Source organism: Triticum aestivum, chromosome 3B (assembly GCF_018294505.1).
Source record: "Triticum aestivum cultivar Chinese Spring chromosome 3B, IWGSC CS RefSeq v2.1, whole genome shotgun sequence".
NCBI classification, from domain to species: domain Eukaryota; kingdom Viridiplantae; phylum Streptophyta; class Magnoliopsida; order Poales; family Poaceae; genus Triticum; species Triticum aestivum.
Window position 1 is genome coordinate 844,646,526 of NC_057801.1, and position 7,470 is coordinate 844,653,995.

Sequence of the window (7,470 nt, forward strand, 5' to 3'; positions counted from 1 at the left end):
GCTTTAATTGATAGCGGGGGGAATAACTGGAATGAGTATGCTTATGGCATCTGGCGTATACATGATTACATTCATTTTGTAGCAGGCTATGGTGCTGAATAACTGCACTGTAAGCGAAAATTAGATATGGGTCACACTGTAAGTATTAGTTGTACTAGATGTTGTATGGGAAGTAGAAATTTCAGCATTATGATCCCATAGAAGACTGTCATTACACAACACAAAATGCGAAGAATTAATTCGTAGTTATGAGGATAGATAAGGGACAACCGGATCTGCCTGCAGATGCACATTATTTGGAAAATGGAAAACAAAGGTTATGTTTAGAAAAAAAGGGAAACATCATTACTTCTTTTCTTGGTATGAGAATCCAAGCTAAGCAAAAACTTGGAAGGTAAACCAAAATGACAGGAATATATTATTGTTTGATTCTGTTTGAAGTTGATATGCTAGTGCATATTGACCTTCTTGGAGGACAACATAGAGTGGATGTTGGGCAACACACCACTATGGGCGATGGTGATGCCGTCAAGCAGCTTGGAGTGCTCCTCGTCGTTGTGAGTGGCGAGAAGTAGGTGGCCTGACATGATGCGGGTCTTCGTGTTGTCTTGGCCACATTGCCCGCGAACTCTAGCATCTAAGGTTTAAAGAGAACACCAAGACGAGATCAGTTACCACTCTGTTGAGCATGAAAAGAATAGGAATGTACAAGATTGGGTCGTTGGTTTGTTACCTCGGCGGCAAGGTATTCGAGGAAGGTGGCGAGTTGGACGAGGGTGTTGGGGCCGACATGGTTCATGTAGCGACTCTTCTTGAGATAGCGCGTGATGCAGCCGACGAGAAACTGGAGTCCAACCTTCATGGAGCGAGTCACCACCTTCTTCCGCTCGCCGCTCTTCCTCCCGGCCATTTCCCCTCCATCTCTAGCGAATTTGAATCTCTCGAAATGTGGGTGGCGGCACTAATGGATGTGAACGCGATGGCACCGCTGTTATAGCGAAGGGAGAGGGGGGTGGGGGTACTCCACAGTAAGGGGCGCGATTCACATGACGTGCGGTCACCACCGTTGGATCTGGGAGGGCGGGCGATTGGGATCGACACGGAGGGCACGATCCCTGGGAGGGAGTGTGATCCGTGTGACCAGCGTTCTCCACCCTTGGACCTGTAAAGTGCAAGCGGCTAGGGTCGGGTCGGCTGGTGTAATCCGTGTTACCAACGGTCTTTGCCATTGGATCTGGAAGATTGGCTACGATTAGTTGGTGCGTGATCAGACGGACCAATCTGGATTTGAGAATCTTCTGTCCTCATTTCGTTTCATTTTTCCCTTTAATGTGGGAGCTGATTTTGGAAATTGAGGAGAGAGGAGGTTAGACTCTTTTTCACACCGAAGATTTTTCTGTTTTGTCTTTTTGGCAATCCCTTTTAGTTTTTGGTATGATGACTGGAAAAAATCCAAGAATTTCTTGCACCAATCAAGAAATTCTAGCATGTCATGATGCACTCAACAAGAAAAGACATCATGTGAAGAAGATAAGGAAGGACAAGGTCCCAAAATACATAAGCATCTAGGGGTGACTACAAGGAGGTCAATAAGAATGATTTTGTTTCCATGTGCATTGCCAATCCATATACCAAAGAAAGTAATTAAAAAGTAGATCCTTACTTTTGGAATAGGATGCAATAGAAATTTTATCATGAGGTGATGGAAGCACACCAGATTAAAATTTATGACCAAAAGTGAGTCAACCCCCGCAAAAGACAACAATACTTCTCAAGTAAGCTAACTTGTGCTTTCCTTGCAATGAGGCATAAATGTGGTTTCCTTGCAGTGAGGCACACATATGTCCCATCCGAAAGCACAACACACATGCTCCACATGAAGCACACATCTACTCCACACAACACAATCGAGCTTTGTCGGACGAAAATCGGAAGAAACTGGAAAACAAAAGATCCCGAAAAAATTGGAAACCGAGAAACACCAAAAAACCAGGAAAAAAAGCCCCCGTGCAAGAAACAAAAAATGTTCCCACATTAAAAAAATATGTTCGTCATGCTTGATGAAAATATTTTTTATAATGTAAAAATAATATTTCGAGTAATTTAGAAAAATGTTTCATACAATTCAAAATAATAATATCTGTGACATTAAAAACAATGTTGAAGCACTTTTCAATTGTTTGCACGTTTACAAAAATGTTCATGGAAGAATCTTAAATATGTTACAAGAAAAGTTTACTCTGCATATAAAAACATGTACAATGTAAATTTGGCAAATGTTCAAAGATGTATTCAGAAAAATGTTCACCGTCTATTAAAAAATGTTCAACCTATATAAATAAAATGTAGACCACTTTTATCTTAAAAGATCCAAGTACAAAAAATGAGAAAATAACAAAGAGGAAATAAAATAAAAATAAAAATAGAAACCAATGAAAAGTGAAAATGAAAAACGAAAGAAAACTATAAGAAACAACAGAAAAAATATAAAAAGGATGAAAAACTGTAGAGAAAACAGAACCACGTGGAAGGTTCTAAAACCAGTTTGCACCATTCCATTGACGGGCACGGCCATGTGCCGCCTGTGTACAGGGAGCATGTGTTCGGCCTGCCCAGTAACCGCATGCTATTTGACGTCATGTTTTTTCTTCCGTTTATTATTCACATTTCTATTTTTTTCTTTTCTAATTTCTTTATATTTCATAATATCTACACACATATATAGAAAAATACTTTGCACAGAATTTAGAAAAATCTTAATCATGCATTCTATTTTTTTAAAATGTGTATAGAAAAATGCCAATCATGTGTATGTTTTTTTTGTAAAATTAATAAAATATCAGACATTTGAAAAAAATCTACATGCATTAAAACATTTTGCATAATTCCAAAAAATGTAAATTACATTTATACAAAATGCTCACATATTTCAAAAATGTGTTTGTGACATTTTCATAAAAAATTATACGTAATGTTAAAATGTGTTTAGTATCATTAAAAAATGTACATGAAATCTGTCTTCGTTCCGAACAAACTGCAACAACACCTGAGTGGATGAGTAGGAAGCGAACATGATCCATTATAGGCACGAGACCTTTATCCGAGGGACACAATACTGGGCTCCATTGGCATAAACATTATTTAAAAAAGGGAACCATCTGCGGTTGCCCCCCACGAGTTTTTAGCTAGGTTAGAATAGCTTTGCCTTGCTTTTTGCCCTGTTTTCACCGGGTCGGTGCTTTGCCTTGTCTTGGATGTGTTTTTGTGAAAAGAAAGAGGGAACCATTTGTCGGCATATGACATTAATTGATAGCGGGGGAATAACTGGAATGAATATGCTTATGGCATCTGGCAGATACGTGATTACATTCATTTTATAGTGGGCTATGGTGCTGTATAATTACACTGTAAGCGAAAATTTGATATGGGTCGCACTGTAAGTATTAATTGTACTTGATGTTATATGGGAAGGGGATATTTCTCCATTATGATCCAGTAGAAGACTGTCATTACACAACACAAGATGCGAAGAATTAATCCGTAGTTATGAGGATAGATAAGGGACAACCGGGTCTGCCTGCAGACGCCCGTTATGCAAAAAATGGAAAACAAAGGTTATGTTTAGGAAAATTATAATCAAAAACGTCATTACTTCCTTTCTTGGTATGAGAATCCAAGCTAAGCAAAAACTGGTAAGGGAAACAAATGGCAGAGATATATTATTCTTTGATTATGTTTGAAGTTGACATGCTAGTGCATGTTGGTCTTCTAGAGAACAACGCAGAGTGGATGTTTGGCAAGAAGCCACTGTGGGCGATGGTGATGCCATCAATCAGCTTGGAGAGCTCCCCGTCGTTGCGAGTGGCGAGAAGCAGGTGGGGCGGCATGATGCCGCTCTTCCTTGTTGTCCTTGGCTGCATTGCATGCCAACTCTAGCATCTGTGGTTTAAAGAGAACACCGAGACGAGATCAGTTACCACTCTGTTGAGCATTAAAGAACTGGAATGTAGAAGATTGGTTGGTGGTTGGTTACCTCGGCGACAAGGTATTCGAGGAAGGTGGTGAGGTAGATGAGGGCACCGGGGCCGACGCGGTCCATGTAGCGTCCCTTCTTGAGATAGCTCCCGATTAGAAACTGGAGTCCAACCTTTGTGGACCGTGTCACCGCCTTCTTTCGCTCACCGCTCTTCCTCCTGTCCATCTCCCTCCTTCTCTGGCGAACCTGAATCTCTCGAAATGTGGGTGGCGGAGTTGATGGATATGAACGCGAGGGCACCACAGTTATAGCGAAGGTGTGTGTGTGTGGGGGGGGGGGTGCTCCGCAGTAACGCGCGCGATTCACATGATGTGCAGTCGCAATCGTTGGATCTGGGAGGGCGGGCAGCAGGGATTGATTCCGTGGGAGGGGGTGTGATCCGTGTGACCCGCATTCTCCATCGTCAGATCTGGAAGTTTCAAGCGGCTAGGATCAGGTTGGCTGGTGCGATCCGTGTTAGCAGCGGTCTTTGCCGTTGGATCTGGAAGATTCAAGTGGCTACGATTAGCTTGGGTAGATCTGTAGGAGGACCGGATGGACCAATGAGGATTTGAGAATCTTCTGTCCTCGCTTCGTTTTGCTTTTTTACTTCAATGTGGGAAATGAATTTGGAAATTGGGGAGGGGGGAGGGGAGGTTAGACTCTTTTTCACACCGAAGATTTTTTTTGTGTGTGTGGTTATTTTGGCAATCCCCTTTTGTTTTTGGTATGCTTGACTGGAGAAAATCCAAGAATTTATTGCACCAATCAAGAAATTCAAGCATGTCATGAAGTAGTCAACAAGAAAAGGCATTGAGTGAAGAAGATCAAGAAGGACATGGTCCCAAAATACATAAGCATCTAGGGGTGACTACAAGGAGGTCAATAAGAACGATTTTGTTTCCACGTGCACTGCCAATCCATATACCGAAGAAAGGAATGAAAAAGTAGATCCTCACTTTTGGAATAGGATGCAATAGAAAGTTTATCATGAGGTGATGGAAGCACATCAGACTAAAATTTATGACCATAAGTGTGTCAACCCCCGCAGAAGCATAACTATGCTTCTCAAGTAAGCTAACATGTGCTTCTCTTGCAATGAAGCATAACTGGGGTTTCTTCGCAGAGTGAGGCACCATGTGCCCCATCAGAAAACACAACACACCCATGCTTCACATGAAGCACACATATGCTCCACACAACACACCCAAGCTTTGACTGACGAAAATTGGCAGAAACTGGGAAACAAAAAATCCCGGAAAAATAGAAAACCGAGAAAACCCAAAAACCAGACAAAAAAAACCCACCCTAGTGCAAGAAACAAAAAAAAAATGTTCGTGGCATTTTTAGAAATGTTCCCACATTTAAAAATATGTTCGTCATGCTTTAAGAAAATATTTTTAAAATGTCAAAATAATGTTCCTGTATTTTGAAAAATCTTTTGTACAATTCAAAAAAGAATGTCTGTGACACTAAAAATAGTGTTCAAGCACTTTTCAAAATGTTTGTACATTTACAAAAAAGTTAATTTGTTACAAGCAAAGTTTGCTGCGCATATAAAAAATGTACAATGTAAATTTGGCAAATGTTCAAACATGTATTCAGAAAAATATTCACCACTATTTTTATTGGGCTCAATCAAAAAAGATTGAGCCGAGTTTAATTGCAATCAATTAGAAGAATAAAGAAGAATTACTGCATTTCATAACTGATTTTTTTCTCTTTTTATTTCGTTTTTTATTTATACCTTCTTTATCTTGAGTTTTATCTAGTTAATCCATAGTATCTACCGGCTCGAAGTCGAATTTAATCGCCTTCCATACTTCAGTAGCTGCGGCTAGTTCTATTAAAAATGTTCAACCTTTATGTAAAAATAGTCAACCTATATAAATAAAACATACACCGTATTTTTCTTAAAAAACTCCAACTATAGAAAATGAGAAAATAACAAAGTGGAAATAAATTTAAAATCAAAAATAGAAACTAATTAAAAATTGAAATGTAAAAGAAAGAAAACTAGAAGTAACTACGGAAAAAAGGATGAAAAACTATAGATAAAACACAACCGCATGGAAGGTTCTAAAACCAGTTCATAGCGTTCAATCGTCGGGTGCGGCTATGTGCCGCTTGTTGCGAGTCCTACCGAAGCTCACCTCCAGAGAGCACGTGTTGGGTCTGCCCAGTGACCGCCCGCTATTTGACGTCATATTTTTTTTCTTCCATTTAGTATTCACATTTTTATATCTTTTTTGCTTTTCTAATTTATTTCTATTGCACTATATATTCTACACACACACACACACATAATATATGTAGATTATATATATAGAAAAATTCTTTGCGTAGAATTTTAGAAAAAAATTTAATCATGCATTTTTTTAAACGTGTATAGAAAAAGGCTAATCATGTATATGATTTTTTCCCTTAAATTAATAAAATATCATACGTTTAAAAAAATCTACATGCATTAAAACATTTTGCATAATTCTAAAAAATATAAGTTAAGTTTTTACAAAATGTTCACAGGTTTCAAAAATGTGTTTGTGACATTTTCATAAAAATGTATACGTAATGTTACAAAGTGCTTAGTACCATTAAAAAATGTACATGAAATTTGTCTTCGATCCGAACAAATAGCAACAACACCTGAGTGGCTGAGTAGGAAGCGAACATGATCCATCAGAGGCACGAGACCTTTATCCGAGGGACACATTATTGGGCTCCATTTGGCACAAACATAATTTTAGAAAGGGATCCATCTACAGTTGTCTTGCAAAAGTTTTTAGCTAGGCTAGAATAGCTTTGCCTTGCTTTTTCCCATGTTTTCACTGGGTCTGTGCTTTGCCTTATCTTGGATGTGTGTTTATGAAAAGAAAGAGGGAACCATCTATAGGTATATGACATTAATTGATAGCGGGGGGAATAACCGGAATGAATATGTTTATGGCAACTGGCAGATACATGCTTACTTTCTTTTTGTAGTTGGCTATGGTGTTGTATAACTGGAGTGTAAGTGAAAATTTGATATGAGTCGCACTAAGTATTAATTGTACTAGATGTTACAACAGCCACGTGGAGCGCCTTTAGTCCCGGTTCGTAAGCCAATCGGGACTAAAAATAATGGGCATTAGTCCCGATTGCTTTGTCCTGGTTGCAGAACCGGGATTAAAGGCCCTCTTGGACCGGGACTAAAGGCCCATTTTCTACTAGTGTTTGGGAGCGCAATCTACATCAACATCTTCAACAATACCATCTCCTCTCAAACCCTAGTTTGTCTCTTGTGTTCAATCTTTGTACCGGAACCTTAGACTGGTACTTGTGGGTGACTAGTAGTGTTGATTACATCTAGTAGTTGATGATTATATGGTTTATTTGGTGGAAGATTATATGTTCAGATCCATTATGCTATTTCATACCCCTCTGATCCTGAGCATGATTATCATTTGTGAGTAATT

General features: G+C 39.2%; 1 pseudogene; it reads right to left on the reverse strand.

Moving 5' to 3' along the window:
• Positions 1-449: 449 nt before the first annotated feature.
• On the reverse strand, positions 450-4,201 carry LOC123067058 (protein H2A.5-like; annotated as a pseudogene).
• Between the last annotated feature and the right edge of the window lie 3,269 nt (positions 4,202-7,470).